This window comes from Sorex araneus, chromosome 4 (genome assembly GCF_027595985.1).
Source record: "Sorex araneus isolate mSorAra2 chromosome 4, mSorAra2.pri, whole genome shotgun sequence".
NCBI classification, from domain to species: domain Eukaryota; kingdom Metazoa; phylum Chordata; class Mammalia; order Eulipotyphla; family Soricidae; genus Sorex; species Sorex araneus.
In genome coordinates, this window is record NC_073305.1 from 137,712,954 (window position 1) to 137,734,123 (window position 21,170).

The following is a 21,170-nucleotide window of genomic DNA, read 5'->3' on the forward strand; positions in this document are numbered from 1 at the left end:
TTGTTTACTCCTGGCTCTGCTCTCAAGGATCATCCCTGGCAGGCTCAGAGGACCATAGTGGGTGCCGAAGATCAAACTGGGGTTGGCCTCATGAAAGGCAAACGCTCAATCCACTATACTATCACTCAAACTACCTTAGAAATTTTTTGAGATTTCCAACAGAACTATTTCATAGGCCCCAAATATCATTTAAAAAATTCTGCGAAATACAAAACGGAGTCGCCGATTCAGCCAAAACAGGACGTGAGCGCGCTTGTGGGAGTCCCCAGGGGGCGGGGGCGGCGACCCCCGCCCACCGCAGTTAGATACTTAAACCCACCTCCCCCACGTGTGCTTCCTTTTGGACCCGGCTGTGGAAGGAGCATGATGGAGGGGCCCGAGGGAGCGCCCTCGGACCCCAAGCAGCCCACTGAACTAATTCCGGCATGGGACCAGAGACCCCACGGCGTGCTGAAGCTGTGGGACCCGGGCATCCCCCAATTCTTTTAACCTGTCTCTCTCTCAACTCCTCCCTCCTGAACACAGCGCAGGGGCCTCGGTTTTCCTGAGCGCAAAACGGAGACGCCGAGCCTCTCTCTAGGTTTCTCCATCTTATGAGCACCATAAAAGGGTAAAAGTTTATAGTGATGTTATTTCTGGTTGTACTTTCCCTGGACTTTATACAGAAACCCAAAACCGCGCGGCCGCTGCCGCGGCCGCGCGACTTAATGTCATCTTAGTATGAGCAATATGTAATGGTTCCTTTCTAATGGGGCGGACTTTTGTGGGAGATCCTAATAGTAAGTCTGTTGCTGAAATATTGAAGGCAATCAAAGTGGTAGCCATCTCACTAGACTGAACTAAGCTATATCCCCACGCCGGCTGAGAAGAAATTTTCTTCTTTCTCGGGAAGAAACGCGGTGTGTCATCAACTACAGTGTGATGTCCATTAAGCAAACAGACCTGGTGGCGTGGGAATGGGATATAAGGGGAAAAATTATGTACAAGGAACAGCGGGACGCTGGTGGAATCTCGAGCCGGAGCCGACACCAGCGCAAGACCGTCGGTTCCAGAGACTGCTTGCAGATACTCTACAAGTCTATCAACTAAGCCAGAGCCCCACGCCTGCTGATGACGGGAAATAACCATCCTTTTCGGTTTTTTTTTCCCTTGTCAGGCAGCGTGGCGATTACTAAAACAGGCGTGAACTCGGTGGCGCGGGGCAAGGGGGAAAAAGAAAAACTATGTAACAAACAGCGGGACTTAATATCTCTATATTCTTAGCAATGGAGAACTATCAAATGCCTCCTTGGCAATAGGACTGCTTTTCTTTTTTGGGGGAAACCCCAACAACGGTAGTGAGTTGTATGTTGAAACATGGAATGTAATCGAAATAAGGCGTAAACGAAGTGAAACATATCATGTGCAAGGGTTGGGACTGGGGAGGTGGGAGGGGGCGGCAGGTATACTGGGGGGGTTGGTGATGGAAGATGGGCACTGGTGAAGTGAAGGGTGTTTGAGAACTGTATAACCGACATAATCCTGAGAACTATGTAACCCTCCACATGGTGATTCAATAAAATTTATTAAAAAAAAAAAAAAATTCTGCGAAATAATAAATCAACATTTTTAAAAATTCTATAATTATTTTGAGACATTATTCAAAGAATATTACAGTGTCACCATCCTAATTCACTTTGTTCCCATTCACAGATGAAGGAAAACATGAGATGTATCTATGTTTTGAGAAGATGTATTCAAAGAGTAATATTTTATAGCAGGAAAATACATAAGCATAATCCCAATAGGCAACTTCCCACCTCACTTTACCTCACAAAAAAATATGCTTTTAAAAGCAAGACTAGAGTTCCCTTTCAAAATTACCAGGCATTTGAAGAAACAGCAGGTTCTAAAACATTTTAAATGCAGCATCATCCTTGTATGAATGTCAAAGAGAGATGAAATCTAATTAAAAAGAGCTAACTGGATTCCCCCTCCCCTTCTCATTTGAGTGTTCTGGTAACTACTTATGAATTATACTTGGAAATGAATCCCTTCATAAACTCATGCTTTATTTAGTACATGAAGGTTGAATAAAAATGAAGAGGTTCTCCCCTTTAGTGAAAGACTATAATTTCTACTATTCACCCTGTTACTTTTATAATGTGGAATAAAGGATTACACACATTAAAAAATGCTTTTTTCTCCCAGATTACAGTAAATTCATTAGAGAAAGTCCTAAATTTCTGTTACATTTCACTAACCTGAGACCCTATGGCAAATGAAGTCCTTCTTTCCAGGATACTCAAAGAACTGCCACTAGCTATGCAATGGGGTGCCAAAACTAACCACACTTTGGCATATCTAGTGGACGATGCTGTGCCATTAGGAGGTAGCTCTTCCCATTCATAATGAACCTAGCACAGGTCTCCTAAGTCATGATCCATTATGAATAAGTAAGTAAATAAATAAATAAATAACCACTGTGCTATAAGAATGCAAGTCAATTTGCTATCATCAGCATCTTGTTATGATACAGCTCTAATGGAGGGTCTGACATTTACTATGTAGCTGTGTTCAGGTGATGTTACTCTACTTCCCTGTTGATGTGTTTGACCTGATCATGATCTTCCTATTTCTGCTTGTGGATGAAAAGAAAAACCTTTACAGCTTCAGTCAAACTGAACTCATCCCAATCCACCTCTTGGGACTACAGTCCATTTCTTGCTTCTCCTTCATCCTGGGGAAGATTTGTGATGTGAAGGAGGACCTTCACAAATCTCACTGGCCTCCAGGGGGCATCTCATCTTGTTGTCATGCCATGAGTATGGTCTGGTTCTGCAGCTATGACAGGCAGCTCTTGGTAGCCACCTTCGGAGCCAATTTCCAAGGGTAAGGATGTACCATTTGTTCCAGATGCTCTTCATCCTGTCTCCATCCTCTCCCACCCAGCAACATGTGTACTTCCACATGTGCCACTGGGGACCTGTAGCACTGTTAGAACTTCTCCGTTCTCATGTGCAGGCTTTGGGGCACTGAAAACCTCCCTATAGCTTTTGTCTGCCTAAATATGCTCTATTTCTGTGTGATTTCCCTCCAGAGTTCCAAGCAGAATGCAAGGTTCACGTGCTCTGGGCTTACAGATGCTTCTCCACCACATGAAGTCTGGATCTCAGCACACATTAATTTCTTAACTCCTGTCTCCTTAAAAAATCCACACGGTCCACCCTACAACCTGCAAAGGTATTGCCTCCTTCCTCTGCTCCCCATATGCATGGTTTATGGTCTAATATATGGCAGACCTTCTGAGGTCTGGCTCCTGGAGAAACAAATCGTATTTCTTCTAACCATTCTGCCTCTTTTATACGAAGGACCTGAGAGAGCCCTGAATTCTGAAACAAGCTACAGGAGCCTGTATTGGAAGTCTGAACAATGTGTTCTTTGTCCTATTCTGTGCTCCCCCCTCTGAAACTCTGAAACAGTGCAATCTTAGCCTCAATGGGGGAGAATCCCAAGGCAACAAGAATAATGAAGAAAGGAAAGGAAACTGAATATGTTTTTAATATACACATATTGTATATTATCACTGTCACTGTCACTGTCATCCCATTGCTCATCAATTTGCTCGAGCGAGCATCAGTAACATCTCCATTGTGAGACTTGTTGTTACTGTTTTTGGCATATTGAATATGCCACGGGTAGCCTGCCAAGCTCTGCCATGTGGGCGAAATATTCTTTTTTTATTTTTTTGCTTTTTAGGTCACACCCGGCGATTCACAGGGGTTACTCCTGGCTTTGCACTCAGGAATTAACTCCTGGCAGTGCTCAGGGGACGATATTGGATGCTGGGAATCGAACCTGGGTCGGCTGCGTGCAAGGCAAACATCCTACCAGCTGTGCTATTGATCCATCCCATGGGCGAAATACTCTTGGTAGCTTGCCAGGCTCTCCAAGAGGGGTGGAGGAATCAAACCCAGGTTGGCCACATGCAAGGCAAATGCCCTACCTGCTGCGCTATATTTTTAAATGTGTGTATGCCCCTACTAAACCAGCTGGTCATAAAGTTCACAGGTAGTGAAACCTATCCAGGGTTTTAAAAAAAAATATGCCTTTCATTTTTCTAGTAGACTCCATTCACATGTATTTGAATCAAGTACAAAGTGGAGGTGGCGGTGCTATGGTTTTCAGTTTCCTGAAGTCGTTCCATTTACTCTCCTTCATTTCTATCCTCCTACTGAAAAGAGATACATTCAATAGGAGGCCACCCTGTGCCAGCATCCCTGCAGCCTCTCCAGTTACCCCAATTTCCTTATCCTCAGGCTTCCCCTTCTATCCCTCGCTATATCTACTGGATTCACTTACACATCCCTAAGCACAGACCCTTCCTGACACAATCCATCACTCCAACTTATCCTCTAGGCAGTATCACTGTATCACTGTATCACTGTCATCCTGTTGCCCATCTATTTGCTCGAGTGGGCACCAGCAATGTCTCCATTGTGAGACTTGGTGTTACTGTTTTTGGCATATCGAATATGCCACGGATAGCTTGCCAGGCTCTGCCGTGAGGGTGGGATACTCTTGGTAGCTTGCCGGGCTCTCCGAGAGGGACGAAAGAATCGAACCCAGGTCGGCTATGTGCAAGGCAAACACCTTTCTCGCTGTGCTATCGCTCCAGTCCTCTAGGCAGTATGAACCCAATTTTTAACTGGCCCATGTACTGTTTTCTTCCAATTCCTGTAACACCCCATGTTGTCTTCGACTCTTCAAACCAGTTCTCAACTGCAGGAGGTCTAAGGTTAAATCTACCACCCCAGTGTGACAATGACTTAAGCTACCAGTCACAGAACTGAGCTAAAGAGGGCTGGTATGAGGTTCTCACATTATATTACAGCTGATTAATTATCACTGTGTACATGCACACATGCGCGCACATACACACACATATACACACGCGCGCGCACACGTAACTGTCCATCTGGAATCTGTGACTGTGACCTTATTTGGAAAAAGGGATCTTTTCTTTAATGTAATTAAGGGTCTCAAGAAGATATTATCTCAGAAATCTACTGCCAAGTCTCTTTCCTCCAAGTGAGATTATGGGAAGTGGCCCAGAGGATGCTAGAGGGAGATGGAGGCACAAACCAGAGCATCTCAGCTAAGAGCTGAGCAAGCCAAAACTTGCATGCAACCATGAGGAATGTGAGGATAATCTCCAGTACTACATAAATGAACAAACAAAACCTACACACACACCCCCCAAGGAGAGAAGCATGGAATAGCCTTCCGCAGAGTCTCCAGAAGGTATAAACCCTGCACTCTTGTCAATATTTAATCATTTGGGCCCAGGGCCTGGGAAGATGGCAGTGCTCAGGGGGCCATGCAACGCTGGGACTGAACCTGTCACCTTGCATATATATAAGATCTTCACTCCAACCCTTGGAGCTATCTTCCTACTTAATTTTAAGCCACCAAATTTTGGGTCATCTCTCCCAGCAAATAATCTGAGGATGACATCAATTACTAAAGATCTTGTCACCACCATTCTTCACTGAGCGCCTTCCATCCACCATGCCCTCTCTCAGCAGCCTTGCCACTACTCTCTTTAGGGGATCACATTTACATCTTCTACTTCATTAGGGGCACAGGATGGTGGAGGGACCCAGCAGGGAGCTTAGAACAGGGGAGCCCTAAACAGAGGCTATTTTGAACTACAAAGAGGTAGAAGTATTGTTGTGGGATGTCACAACTCAAGTCATAAGGAAGGGCACAAGGCTGGTATTTAGTGCCCCAGACAGAAGACTAAGCATTTTCCCACAGCCAATGAGATTCTACTCCAGATGGTATAGTTTAACTAAGGGACAAGCAGAGAATGTTGAGGGCTACAGTTTTCCAAACACCAATCTTCCTTTATGGCACTTAGGTATTAACCAACCAGAACCCCGTCTCCTTTTCAGAACCTGCCAGTACCCTTGGAAGTATTTGGATCTGCTCATGATACCATTCATAATTTTTATCAGACCTTCCCTGCCACACCTCCACACATTACGGAATGTCTAGCCTCCAAGAGAACTCTTGGCAGTTTGAAACCAAGAATGAATGCATTAGAAGACCATGGGAGATTAATCACACTTACAGAAAAGAGGATGTGGCGCATTATTGGTGCTTTGAGTCAAAGGTGGAACCAGGAACCAGAGAGAGCTGGTACAGGGTAAAAGTGCTTGTCTTGCATGTGGCCAACCCCATTTCTGTATCGGGCACCACATATGATCCCCAAGTAAGCACTGTCAGGAGTAATTCTTGAACACAAAACACCCTGAACATTGCCAGGTGTGGTCCCCAAACCAAAAAAATAAAACAATAAAAACAAATAAAAGGTAGAATCACTGCATTTTCACCCAAAGAGCTTGAATGTAAATCACTGTATGGCAAAATCCAGACTCTTAACTATGCTTTTGAGGATGTCTCCATAGATATGTTAGAGAATTTAAGATATCACCCACAAAGTAACAATTTTCCTAACAGGCAGTGTACTGAAAACACGTGTAAGAAACTCTTGCAAGACTTCCCAATGTATAAGATTTCCTACACTCACTGTTCTTGAGGTCACACATGGCACAAAGCAAATGAAACCAGGAGCACTTTCAGCCTTTCAGAAGCTTGCCACTGAAATAGAACAATATTGACAGTGACATGTACATAAGTGACTGAACATGAAAAAACTGGATTAATACATGAAGTGTTGTCACCGTAAGCTAGCAAAGGGGAAAAGGCACTTTGCTGATGGCCTTCATCTCCAACATCTAAGGCAATGGTGAAGGAGGTAGGCAGGAAGAGTACTGAAATCACAGATCTTGGAAGGTCAGGGGAGGAGGAAAGAGGTTCACTCTGGCTTTCCAAAGACCGCTGAAGCCTTTCCAACAAAAATGAAGTTCCCCTTCTCTGCAGTGGTACAGCAGTTGACCTACAGCAGAGGTCCCCCAAATGATTTGGCCAACTGCCCTTTTTCAGTGAAAAAAAAATTATTCAGCTCCCCTGGAAAGCCACCTTAAGGCCAACAACAGAAAGCAAGTGCCCCTCAGGCTACTACCAACTTCTTGGATTCTTGTGCCCAGGAGGAATCTCCTGCCCGCCTTGGAAAGCACTAGCCTACATGCAGCCACAGAGATTGCTCTGTTTGCCCTCCTCCTTCAGAGACGTTACACCTGCCATCCAGGTGAGGGCTAGGTGGGGAAGCCTTTGACGAGGCATCTCAAAACTTTTCACCGGTAACTGAGAAGACTGGAAACGGCCAGCCAGCACTGCCATAGAGAGCTGTGCTTTTGTGTCTTTTGTCACTGATATGACCAGAGAAGGGCCTCCCCCACCCAGAGAAAGCCACTTAGAAAGCTGATTTTTCTCTCACTCCTCTCAAGATTCTGGGCTGTGGATGGGCTACAGGGTTCAAGCATTACTTTCGAGGCTCTTAAGTCTAGAAGAGAACTCTCCTCTCCAGAGGAGATTCTTCAGCTGGTTTTGTTTACTACAAAGTAAACAACATTAATGCACAAAGAGGAAGACTTTCCGGAAGCCAAGGCTAGGAAAACTGAACTCTGGAAGACTCAACTAACTGTTCCTTGGAGAGATGGAGAAGCAGGAGATGAGGAATGACTGAGCACCTATCTTCTCCAGGGCATCTGGACTTTTGGTTTTTTGTTTTTTGTTTTTTTTTTTTTTGCTTTTTGGGTCACACCCGGCAATGCACAGGGGTTACTCCTGGCTCTGCACTCAGTAATTACTCCTGGCAGTGCTCAGGGGACCATATGGGATGCTGGGATTCAAACCTGGATCAGCTGCGTGCAAAGCAAACGCCCTACCCACTGTGCTATCACTCCAGCCCCGGCATCTAGATTTTGAAACACTTTGCTTTCTCCCCCAAGGTTTTGAATGTCATTGTCCCTGTTGTTTATAAACATCTTAGCAAAAACCTAATGGCAGAAGGCAATTTCTTTACTTTTTTTGTTGTTCAATAACTATATTTTTCCCAGTTACAATGTTACAACACCATCCTTTCACCAGTGTATATTTCCCACCACCAATGTTCCGTTTCCCTCTCCCAACATAGCAGCAGTCTCTGTCTGTCTCTGTCTGTCTGCCTGCCTGTCTCTCTCTCTCTTTCTCTCTCTCTCTCTCCCCCCTCCTTGATTAAATTGTGTTTGTTTGTTTGTTTGGTGTGGGGGTGGGGTGGATTTATGGGCCATACCTGGCAATGCTTGAGAGTTGCTCCTGGCTGTGCTCAGGATACCATTTGGTGCCAGGGACCAAACTTGGGGCTCCCATATTCCAAGTGCTCCAGTCCTTGGAGCCACCTCCCCATCCCCCTATTTTGTTATTGGAAAGGGAAATATCACAAGTCAGTCTAGTTAGACTTACTAAACCTAAATCCTATGGTATGGGTCAGGAGACAGCAACTTTTTAAAATCAGTGGGGCCATTAGAAACTATAGAAGCTTAATGGCCAAGAAGATAGAGGCCCTACCCCACAGATGGCTGGAAACTAGTTATGTATGTTATGTATTTCAGCACCTTTACAGGTCTGTTCTGGTAAGCATCTGATATGATATTGTGCTACATGCTCACAGGGAGATGGGAAGAAGGGCAAGGAGGTGGGTGGGGAGCAACATTTTTGCACACATGAGTCCAACAATCTTTTAAGACTGCACCCATATTTATAGGTTTCTAGAAACCCAGATTCCAGACTAAATGAGTCACTGCATATATGACTTCTACAAGTCCCGAGCATCCAATGTGTTGAGTTTCACATTGGATTCCTCATACTGGGATTTAACTGACAACAGAAGGCATCCCTTATTAGGAGGCAACTGAGAGATGCTCCTGTTCATATATGAGAAGGAGGTGAGAGGCGGAAGCTTCTACGTGCTGAATTACCAGCTGGACCATAAATATAGATGAAAATTCTGAGAGAAAGGAAGCACTGGGAGACTCCAGGAAAGAAAAGTAAAGGAAGACCAAGATACATAATCCATATTAATGAGACAGTTGATTGACGCCTGCCTAATAGTCAAGTGTTAGTGCTGTGGTGAATGAAGGTAAGTCAGGAATTACTGGCTATGTGGGGCTAATGGAAGGGTCTGAATGCCTGGGTATGGAATTTGGTATTTAATAAGAATTCACTGTCATCCCATTGCTCATTGATTTGCTCGAGCAGGCACCAGTAATGTCTCCATTGTGAAACTTGTTGCTACTGTTTTTGGTATATCGAATATGCCATGGGTAGCTTGCCAGGCTCTGCTGTGCGGGCGAGATACTCTCTGTAGCTTGCTGGGCTCTCTGAGAGTGGTGGAGAAATCGAACCTGGGTCTGCCGCTTGCAGCACAGGCTGTGCTATCGCTCCAATCCAATAAGAATTCAGTTGTTATTAATAGTGTATTAGTAATTAGAAACAATAAATAATAATTACTAATGGTAGTAGTTGAGACTTATCAATAACAGCTGTTCATTGAGTTGTTACTAACAGGACAAGACAAAAGTTCCTGCGTCTAAAGCAGCCAACCCATGCATCTAACAGGGATCAACACCTCTTCAACACAATCTAGGAAGGATGAAGGAGAGAAGCAACTGAAACCATTACCTACATACCACAAGAAAGTCTGAAGGATAAAACATATTGAAAGACCATACATAAAATGAACCACCACAAAACTGGTATCTCCAAGGAGGAGACAGTGATAGAAGATATAGAACGACAGTATGTGGAGCTGGAGAAAGAGTACAGGAGTTAAGGTGCTTGCCTTGCATGGGACGCACCATGGTTAGATCACGAGCATCATACTGTGTCCTAAGAACTGGCAGGAGTGACCCTGAATAACAGAGCCAGGAGAAGCCCTGAGTATTGCCAGGTGTGGCCCCAAAACAAAACAAGAGACAGAATGCTAGAGTTCATCAGTAACTCAGCTCCTCTTACATCTGAAAACAAGTAGGTACTCTGACTGTATTTCTGGATTAGAGAAGAGAAAGTATCCCCAACTGTACCTGGGGCCCCGACCACCTCACCACACTGGATCAATCCAGCATCCCTCAGGACTAATAGTACAGTGGGTAGGACATTAGCCTTGCACATAATGAACCTGGGTTCAATCCTCAGCACCCCAAGTGGTTCCCTAAGCTCAGAGGAATGATCCCTGCATGCAGAGCCAGTAATAAGCCCTGAGCACCACCAGTGTGGCCCCAAACCCAAAATAAATAAATAAATTTTTTAAAAGGTGAAATCCTCCAAACCTTCAGAAAGCAAACAAGTGAAAGAGAACAAAATCAGCACTTTTTCAAACATCCTCAGGGGGTTGTGTATGGCAGTACACAGCTTATTACCCAAGTTCTGGAATACAATTAGAATCAAAATTTACAAGTGACAGTATTTGACACTGCTATTGCTTCAAAATAGATGCTGCACCATGAGGAAAATGAAGAATCTTGGTATTCATTGGCCTTTCCAGTAGAATTTCAATTGGGCAGCATTTCACAGAAATACAGATGCCCTAACTTTTCCTGGGGATTAACAGAAGAAAGGATTGGGAAGCGTGCCCTGGGCTTTGTTGTGGGAAAGGCGATCTGGCTCATTTTTAATTTTCCATTAAAGTCCTCCTTTTCAGGAGAAAGCAGATGGAATCCTTATACAAGTGCATGAAAAGCCTACTATTTTGGGGTACCTCAAAGATGGCAGCTCTGAAGAAAATGAAAGTGTTCGAATTCATCAGATACAATTCCCCCCAGCTCATTCCAAAGAAGTGGGCACTTCGGAAGTCTTGAAAAGACAGGGGAAGCAGTCTTTCTAAGCGGGATTTCTGAGCCCCAGCAGGGATGCCTTGTAACTGGCTGCTCCCTCAGGCTCCAGCCATGGAGGACTTCCCCCCTCAGCCAGTCACTGGCTGCTGAAGGTTGTTGTTTTTTTTCCACCTCTTGACAGGTGACTCCCACCACCAGGGGCCCCAAGCACACCTGTGCTACTGCCCTATCTCCCAGATGCTGTCTCAGCACTGCCGGTTCCATGTTCCACATCCCACGGTGCCTGTTCTTTTTTTTTTTTTTTTTTTTTTTTTTTTGCTTTTTGGGTCACACCTGGCGATGCACAGGGGTTACTCCTGGCTCTGCACTCAGGAATTACCCCTGCCCGTGCTCAGGGGACCATATGGGATGCTGGGATTTGAACCTGGGTCGGCCGCGTGCAAGGCAAACGCCCTACCCACTGTGCTATCTCTCCAGCCCCAAGGTGCCTGTTCTTATACAAAGAAATTCTCCTGTTCTTTCCTGCCTGCATCATTCCCCAAACCAGAACAAGGCCAGAAATGTGCACTTTATAGAACCCTCCAGGACAGTCCTGCAGCCCTGAGGCTCTTTCCTTGCCATGAGATTAGCCCTGGGCACACTGGAAGGGATGGAGAAACAGGGGAGCTGATGTTTACTGTGCCAGGCTAAGAAATAGGGGTGCCTTTCTCCACCTTCACAGCTGACAGTCTCCCTCTGAGTGACATACAAAATAAGAAAGAAGGGCAGAGAGTCTGGAGCCGGATTACTGTGGGGCGGGGGGCGGGGGGTTCAGGCCCCAACTCTGCTCTGTGTCCCTGAAGAACTGCTCTGTATCTCCTCTCACCACTGGGTTAACTGGGAATGATAGGGATGGTGCTTCTCTGAAGAAGCCTGGTGGGTGTTGTGTTAGTGCTCAATAAATAAGGTAAAAAAGCCCTGACCCCCAAAGATCTCACAAGTCAGTGACAGAGACATTGTCCCACCACTCTCCTGCACAGGGGACCTCCACCTTGACTTGTAAGACAGGCTGTGATGTGGGGGATGACAAACAAGACAGTCACCAAGAGCCACGGGAGGCCAGAAACAGGGCTTAAAGGGGGCATCCCCAAGAGGTGAGTGGAATCATGAGGAGGAGTGAAGTTTCCAGAGAGAGGTGAAGATGTTGTTGTCAGTACCAACACATAATATAGGAGTAACTGCAAAACAAAGGCAAGGAGGCTTCAAAGTACTCAGGGAAGGCTGGAGAAAACAGTACCAGGGTTAAGGCGCTTGCCTTGCATGCAGCTGATTCAGGTTCAACTCCGGACACCACATATGTTCCCCCAAAACCACCAAATGTGATCCCTGAGCACAGAGCTAGAAGTAAATCCTGAGCACTGCCAGGTGTTTTCCCAAACTTCTTCCCCTCAAAACACAAAGTAGTCAGAAAGGGAGAAGGAAAAGAAAATTTTAAACTTAATTGTGCCAGGGCCACACCTGGCAGTACTCAAGGGCTTCTCCTGGCTCTGTGATTCAGGGTCACTCCTGCCAATTCTTAGGACACAGTATGATGCTCGTGATCTAACCATGGTGCGTCCCATGCAAGGCAAGCACCTTTTTAAACAGCACCTTTTGCTGTTTTAGAGCAAAAGCAGGCCCAAACTTAGGAGTCAACATACTGGGCTTCTCTAGTCATTAGCTTTGTGACAAAGGGCAAGTTGTTTTACCTTTCTGAGAGCCTCAGTCTTCCCATTTGGAAATGGGGATAATAATACCTGACTCACAGAGCTTGTTGTGATCAAGCTAATTACTGCATGTATGGCACTCAACTCAGGCCTCTGGGTTCAATAAAATGGTAGATGTTATTGTTTTTATGGCATATTTAGGGAGAGGTGAGCAGCTATGCGGTACTACGTGTTTCTGGGGGACTTTCTTCCTTACCCTATTTGCAATGATCAGAAAATCAAGGACAGAAATAAGCCACTCTTAGAAAACGCCTTCTGAACTGAAATAACAACAAGCTAAGGTTTTCCCACACCATATATTTTAATCCAGGAAACTCATAGTTAATCCACATTCTACATGTATTTGCCCAAATCACCAAAGGAAGTCACAGGACCCCAAGGGCAGAATATATGCTAATTTCTGCTTCCTGCAGGCAAGGTCCCAGGAAAAGGCCTCTATGCTACATGAGAGAGGTGTGAACAGGTCCTTCTGGAAGCAGGCTGAGACGAATGGGAAAACACGCTCATCCAAATCTTACGACAACTCAGAGCTTTACAAACCTTGTTAAAGTTTCATGAGTCAGTAAGCATTATCTTTTCTTCCCATGTTTTTATTAGACTATAAATCCAGCTCAATTTATAACCTTCTAGGATTACTGTGTTCTCATCAAGTCCAGAGTGCCTCTTATTCCTAAGTTGTCTTCACTGTATGTCACCCAAGTCCATTTCGATAATACTGTTCAGGTTACTTGTGGGTTTTAGTAGGTAAGAATTAGATTTGCTCAACACAAAGAACTCTGAAAAAATAACATATTCCTTTAAATAGCCCAAATAACTTTTTCCCTCAAGGAACCATAAGGATGAAAGTCATAACTTGTCAGGGTTTTTCCTACTCTCTATTTTTTAGTATCTCAACACAGTTGTGGTGGCATTCTGAAATCAAATTCAAGGTATTTACATTGTAAATGGGTTAAAATTCTGGCTAGCTGACTTAAACAAAGAAACTCTTTGATAGGTCTCACTTCAGAGTGCTTTCATGATTTGGAATCCTCAAGAATAGAAAGGCTCCGCTATTCTTAAAAAGACTTGCTAAAAATGCTGTTTTCAACCACACTATAATGAACTGATTTCCCACCTTTCCCAACAATGCTAGATTCAGAAATGACAATCATGCAAATCTCTTTTTATAATATTCAACATTGTCTTTTATGCACCAATATATTTTCATCTCTTCCCTAAGGGATATAAAAGTTGAATATGTATTTTTTATATGTCTGTGCATATGTGTGTGTGTGTGCGCGCGCACGTGTGTCACACACCCCACACACCTACCACACATACAACTTAGAAGCAGCAGCAGCATCAAACACTTAAGTAGACATTTCCTAGGCATAGAGACTTCTCTGATATCTTTGCTTTTGTTATCTCAGTGGATCCCCCACAGCAACTCCTTGAGGAAGGAACCATTATCTCCATTTTAACACTGAAGGGAGAGAGATTAGGTAGGTGACTTGGCTCACATATCTGGAAGGGGCTGGTGCCAAGTGTACATGGTACCATGCTTTTGGACCACATTCCTCACTTGAGCCCTGTCTTAAATGGTGACTTTAACACCTTGGAAAAGTTAAGCAACTAGCTTCTTTGGACACTTATTATTTTTTTCCCTTGTAAGTAAAATGTCTGTGTCAGGCCATAAGCTAAGTCACTCACAATTGTACATGGGGTTCAATTCATGTTTGCTTGGGAGTAGAAGAGTTTCAGACTTTCACCTCCTCTTCATCCCCTCTAATAAAGTTTGGGTTTCTGCTGTATTAAACCCAAATCCACTTTTCATTGTTTTAAAAATTTTTTTAAATTTTATTGAATCACCATGAGATAGTTACAAGCTTTCATGTTTGGGTTACAATCTCACAATGATCAAACACCCATCGCACTTTTTATTCTTTACCTCGCTTAGCCATAGGCCACTAACCCTCCCCTCTTGGGAACATCTCTCTCCCCAGGGCTCTAACTGCATCTCTCCCAACCAGGACCAGGGTTCTGCAGCCTCATCCTCAGTCCCCAGGGCTCTCCTGTAGCCCCTTCTATTCTGCAAACATGCCCTGAGTGGTCTGGCTTACAACCTAGGTTCAAGCATTTTGTAACTTGCTGCTAACAGATTTATATTTGAGTCCTACTCCTCACTCAGGCTCCACCAATTCAATTGTCTACAAAGTCACACATCTGGTATTAACCAGTTTAGGCACCCTGCCCTCTACTTTTCTTACTGTATTACTTCTCTGCATATCTCTCTCCACTTAATTTCCAAGGCCCCCTCTCCTGCCACCTGCCCACTTTCCCCTGGCCTCCACGTACTGTCTCATCTCCTCTCATTCATTTTTGCTCCAGCCCCACTTCCATTTCTTTCACTCAGACCTTCTATTGCTCATGAGTTTCTAAAACTACTTTCCCTCATGGTTCCTGCCTACCTTGAGTCAATAGTTCACACTTATGCCAGATGATCTGACAACTTATAAATCAAATCAAAACCATATTTTCACTCAAAACTCTTAATGGCACTCTTGACAAAGAAACTGCAAGAACATTGCCGATCTGCATCCTACAACCAACTCTTTTACAATCACCCCCTGACCTAAACTACCGGCAGTCTAAAAATTATCTGTGCATTGACCTTCCATCTGTTGCTCCTTCTGGGACAACAGACAACACTCAACTGGCCATTCCCAGTATGTTTTAGATTTATCTAATGGTCCTCTCTGCCTGGTCTCCTATTACCCATTTTTAGGTAGAGGTCAGGCTCCCTCGCATATGTTCCATTGCGATAAAGACTCCTAAAACCATAACATCCATCCAAGTACTCTGAAATTTCCTTGTGAAGGTAAGTTTCTTTTCTTTCCTTCCTTCCTTCCTTCCTTCCTTCCTTCCTTCCTTCCTTCCTTCCTTCCTTCCTTCCTTCCTTCCTTCCTTTCTTCCTTTCTTTCTTCCTTCCTTCCTTTCTTTCTGTTTTTGGGCCACATTTGGTGGTACTCAGGAGTTACTTCTGGCTCTGCATTTAGGAATTACTCCTGGTGGTGCTCACGGGACCATATGGGATACCAGGGATTGAACCCAGGTTGGCCATGTGCAAAGCAAGCACCCTACCCACTGTACTATCTCTCCACCCCATGAAGGTAAGTTCTTTAAGACAAGATCATACCTCTTTGCCCCGGAAGTTTCTAGTTCTATTTGCTAATAGAGCAAGCAGATGCTGCTAAGGAGCAAATAAGAGGGGTAAAATGATACTCTTTTAGATATATGTGTGGACAGAAAGACTCAGCTTCAAATCACACTGAACTAATGTATTTTTAGTATCATTGTGCTTTGCTTTTTCACTTTTTAATTAGTTTAATATCTTTATTTCCTAGGTGAACAATAAATAAGAGTCTAAATGGGGGGAGGAAAATGAAAGAACGGATATTTACATTTTTTAAATACAAAATTGTATTTCCAATAAGCAGAGTCTTAATTTCCCAAAGCACTAATGCTTCCCCCCACCCCTTATTGGCACATAACACATTTTAATTAATATCATAATTATATCCTTATGTTGTATTTTGCATACCGCCTAGTGGCTGAGAGTAGAGGCTTTGAACAAACAAACTAATTGGACCTGGATCCCATCTTCACCACTTAGTAGCTCTATGATCTTGCATTAATTACTTTACTTCCCTTGCTTCAATTTCCCACCTGTAAAATGGGGATTATATGTAAAACCACTTCATATCACTATGGCTGCAATTAGAGCTTAAACAACGCTTACTTAGCACATAGCAAACGCTCCACAAACATTGACTATCCTTCATTTTATTTCCGGTGAGCTCCTGAAAAAGAAGGCCAGAGCACTCATTTTCATGACACTATCTCCCAGTGCCTTGTACACAATGACAGACAAGGCGAATGTCTGCATAGCAGATGACTATAAAAAACCGTTTACAACAAAACTGGGTGCCTTAGTGGTGATGACTCGTAGGACAGCACGGGCCCAACAGCTGGGAGGCTTGTGGAGAACAAGGCCAGTCCAGAACACCAGCTCACTCCTCCCTCCCTGGAAAACACAGGGCTCAGAGTCACCAACCAAGTCGGGGTGGCTGTGTGAGGCTGTGTGACAAGGGGACCAAGACCGGCCACAGAATGGATGCAGCTCCTCCCTCCCCATTATGAAGCTCATGGCCTGGGGCAAGAAGTTTCTCCTCCGAGTCTGCTTAATTTCCTCTTCCAATTATGAGACATGGGGACTGTGATTTCTAAGGAACATCTTAGCCACTTTGGGAGAGCAGAAAATCAGCAGAAAAACTAGGCCAACAAAGGTGCTATTAGAGAAAAAGAAACATATCAAAGTCAACCCGCGGGCACCAGAGTGCAGTATTACAAGGCTTACTAAGTGGGAAGTGGCCAAGAACACAGCAAGGTTTTTTGTTGCATTTTGTGTTCTGACAAAAAGACTTAAACTTACAAAATGCAAGAGAACAAAAGCAGTGAGGGATAGGAGTTCTAGATTCCCAGTGAATTTCATTCTCATCAGCCTACAACCTCCTTGAGGGCAGATTTGTTGAGTGGCAAATGCCTTGTTGAGTGGCAGCATATGGCAAAGCCACTGACCCAAAGTATATTTCATCTTGATCTTTTTTTTTTTTTCTGGACACACAGCTTAGATTTACTCCTCCAGCTTTCTTGCAGCTAAATGTAAGAGAACTAGATAACTAGTCTATAAAGAATGTGATTGGAAGAGACGTGTCATTTCTAGGCCACAGCATTTAAAAGCGAGTGTGTCACCCCCTCCCCTTTTGGTCCTCTGCCAGCTGAAAGCGAGTTACAATAGAACATTATGGGGTGGTGGAGCATGAGGTCCCTGCTTGGAGAAAAGCCACTCACTGATCAAAAATACATCTGGGACTATTCCATGAAGAATAAGAAACAATTCTTTTGACCCTCTATGTTCTTTGCAGACCTATTACAGATTGACTCTCAGTTCATTATTCCAGGTGTCCCCGACATACCAATAACCTAACTCACATTTGTTGAACTAAGACTAGGTTCCCTCCCTCAACCTGCTATCGAACCAATACAGGCAACAGACACATGTCAAACATCATAGCCCTTCCTAAAGTTGGGAAACAACATGTGAGGTACAATGACTTGTTTGGAGAGGACAAGATGGAGAAAGTTATCACAGAGGGGACGACTTTTGAAGTGAGCGCTGAAGATAAGGCAGGACCCCAGCAAGCCAGACGGGGCTGGAGACTGCAGAGCTGGGAGAGAGCACAGGGTGCTAGCACAGAGAGCAGAGCGCTCATTTGTACACATTCAACTTTCTCCTGAGGCTCTAACTGGGTCAACAGAGTGCAAGTTGATTGTGCTCTGATTTTTGTTCTTTTTCTGACAGCCAACAAACAACACTTTGTCTTACAGAACCCTCTTGAACCCTACTGCTTCTTTTAACGTAAAAAAAAGAAAATCCACAATGAATGTCCTTAGAAAATACAGATATAAATGTTTATTAACAACTCTTATCTAATAAAATTTCTGAAGAACAAACTTGAGATCGTTCAACTGGCTACAAAACAATGATTTCCCACTGCTGCCTAAGACACAACAGCTTAAGTTTGGGGGGGGTATAGCTTAGTCAAAGGAATAGTTAACAGGCTTACAAACCAGAGCCTGAAGCCCCCAGTTTTGTATTAACATTTCCTTTTTAGAGGAAAGTAAAGCAGAGAGTTTCAAGTTCCATCAAAGTGATTCTCTGCATCCAAGGCTCAAGGACCCCAAAGTTGGGAGTTAACAAATTCCTTCACCCAAAGTCTCCCTTTGGGTAAGACTACAAGACCCAGGGGCAGAAAGAGCACAAAGGAGTGGAAAGTATGGCAGAGACTAGGGCAGCCAGAGGAAGCATGTGGGCGTCTGAAGCTAAGGCAGCAGGAAAGAGACGTCTCCAATGGTCCTCCAAATACCAGTTCCATTCTGTTATCAATGTCCCCAGGGTACTTGTTTAAACATAAGAGTAAAACAACATCACCTGGTAGACAGGACTGCATTTCAAGAGACTTTCTGTGCCCCTTAGACTTGAGAAGTCAGGCTGCCTCAGGCTTCGCAAACACCAATTAAATTCTGATTCAGAAACAAAATGCAGTCTGCCCCCACGCAGAAGCATTCTCCATCCAGCTCCAGCTCTGAGCACCGACCCACTCCCTAGAGGAGAGGAGGTTAAAATCTTAAAAGTAGAGTAACTCTTAAGATGGCTGGAATAATTTCCCACTTCTGCCTAAGACACAACTGCGGCTAACAGCCCAACACAGCAAAATGCCAGCACCTGCCACTTGGTATCTGGGGGTCTTTTATGTTAGGGTAAATGTGGCAGGAAAGATCTCAGCGAGGAGATGGATGGCTTTATCTGAAAGAAAGGGAAGCCCCAGGGAAGAGAAACCAGCACAGAACCCATCCTAGGGCACTTTGTGTCTCCTCTCTATTGCACTGAAAGGGCTCTTTGTGTACGTATGTATGTCTCTCTCCCTCTCTCTCTCCCACACACACACACACACACACACACACACACACACACACACACACACACAGAGTGAGTCGGTGTGATTTACTGATGGAGAGAGGAGGGATGAGAAAGGCGATTTTATTATCCCTCTTCGCACCCAGCAAATCTCCGCCTGGGCCCCAGTTCCGGGGCCTCCTTTGGGCCCACTCCCCTCCGCCTGTGGCCTCCGAGATAAGAGTGCAGAGGCGACCAAACAAAACAGTCACAGTCACGGATCTGGGGAAGTAGCGAGCAAATGCATTGAGCAAGAAAGAGACGAGAAAGGAGCGAACAGAAGGGGTGGGGGGGCAGAGGAAAAGGGGCGAAGGCTCCGGCACCGGGGAACGGGGACAGGGGAAGGGTGGGTGTGTGGGTGGTGGTGGCACAGGAAGAGAGTGAAGGGGAGAATGGGGGAAGTGCAAGGGGGGGAGGGTGCCAGAAATAGGCAGGAGGATGCAATGGGGAAGGACCGCCGCAGGAGGAGGCGGCCGAGAGGTGGAGGAGTGGGGCAGGGGTAGGGTGGGGTGGGGAGGGAAGCAGCACGGGGCATCAATTATTAAGTGATTACATCACCCTGACATTAAAACAACACACACACACACAGCCCGGGTCCCCGCGGGGCCCCCCCGGAAAGGAGGGCGGAGGCGGAGTCTGAGCCAGCCTCGCCCCCAAGCCAGTGCCTATTCTCACCCCACGCCAGCTCGCGGGCGAGGAAATGGGCCCCTCAAGCCCGCACTACCTCCGGGGCCGCACCCCGCACAAGGGGTCCGCCGGCGCGGCCGGCTCCCCGGCAGCCCCGCGGGGCGCTCCGGAGACTGCAGCGCGGGGCCCCGCGGCGGGGGCGGCGCGGCGCGGCCGGGGCCGGAGTCTCCGCAGCATCCTCGCGGCCTCGCGCGTGCATCCCCGGCCCCTTACCTGCGCGGCGCTCAGGCTCCGGAGCGCAGGCACATGGTCCTCTCCCCCGCCTTCCTCCAGCGGCGGCCGAGGCGGCCCGGGAGCGGGTGGGCCTTCCGAGATCGCCGAGGGGGCGGCGCCGGGTGTCCCCCGACCCGGCGGCCGGGTCGCTCTCGGGCTCGGGCGGCGGCCGCCGGGCGGTGCGGCTTTGTGTGCGCCCGGAAAGCCCGCGGGTGCTCGCCGCGAAGTGCCGGCGGCGCGCCCGGATCCCGGAGGACGAGCTGTTCCGAGGGCAAGCTCGCTCGTTCGCTCGCTCGCTCACTCGCTGCTCCCGCGGGCGGCCGGCGGGCGGGTCTCGGCGGCCTCGGGCTCGCGGCGACCCCTCCTCCTCCTCTCTCGCGGCTGCCCCCTCCCCTCCCGCTCCGCTCCTGACAGATGGCGCAACTGCAACGACGCGCCGCCGCCGCCGCCGCCGCCGCCGCTGCTCCCAGCTACTCGCGCTGATGCTCGGGCAGCTCCAGCCCCAGCCCTGGAGTGAAGAGGGGGCGGAACGCACTCTCAGAGTGGCAGTCCTCTCCGTCCTATCAAAGGGCTCCGTGGGAGAGGCGGCTGAGCGACTATTGGTGGATGGGCGGAGGCGTGGCTGAAATGGGTGGGGCCACCCAGTGGGTTGAGCTTTCACTGTGGCTGCTGGCATTCTGGCGTGCGCGCGGTGTGGGGTGTAAGAAGGCGATGCGAGGTTGCAGGAGTTGTGTGTGTGTCTCTGTGTGTGTCTGTGTGTGTCTGTGTCTGTGTGTGTCTGTGTCTGTGTCTCTGTGTGTCTGTGTCTGTGTGTGTGTGCACTTAAGGATTCTGTGGACTTGGGAGGTAGTGGGTTAGGGCGGGGGAAGGAGGAAAGCGTGTGAGCTGCAGTTTTCTGCTTTGCGGAAGGTTGCAGCTGCCACTGCAGAGAGGAATCTGGCACCCCTCACCTCACCCCCCCATCCCCCCACCCCCCCACCCCAAGCCTTGAGAGCCTGCTTCAAATCCGTAAGAAAGGCATGGCTTACCTTTCTGGTGAGTTTTTACTTGAAGGTGGGAGGATCAATTTGGAAAGTGTTAAGGTGGTGATAGCGTTTACTCTGATTACCCTAGAGTGACAGCAAAGTAGAAACCTGTCACAGAAAGATGGAAAAGCTAAGACAACCCTGGAAACGTACAGCAATTATTATTAATGACCATGATGAGGAA

The 21,170-nt window shown here is 46.3% G+C and overlaps 1 protein-coding gene across 1 annotated transcript in view; it reads right to left on the reverse strand.

The window, feature by feature from the left end:
* Window positions 1–20,435, reverse strand: part of FYN (FYN proto-oncogene, Src family tyrosine kinase) — a 225,139-nt gene extending 204,704 nt beyond the window's left edge. Inside the window, exon 1 of the mRNA XM_055134239.1 lies at window positions 19,962–20,435. The gene's annotated coding sequence lies outside the window, so the exon portion shown is untranslated. The remainder of the gene's footprint in view (window positions 1–19,961) is intronic.
* Window positions 20,436–21,170: the final 735 nt, after the last annotated feature.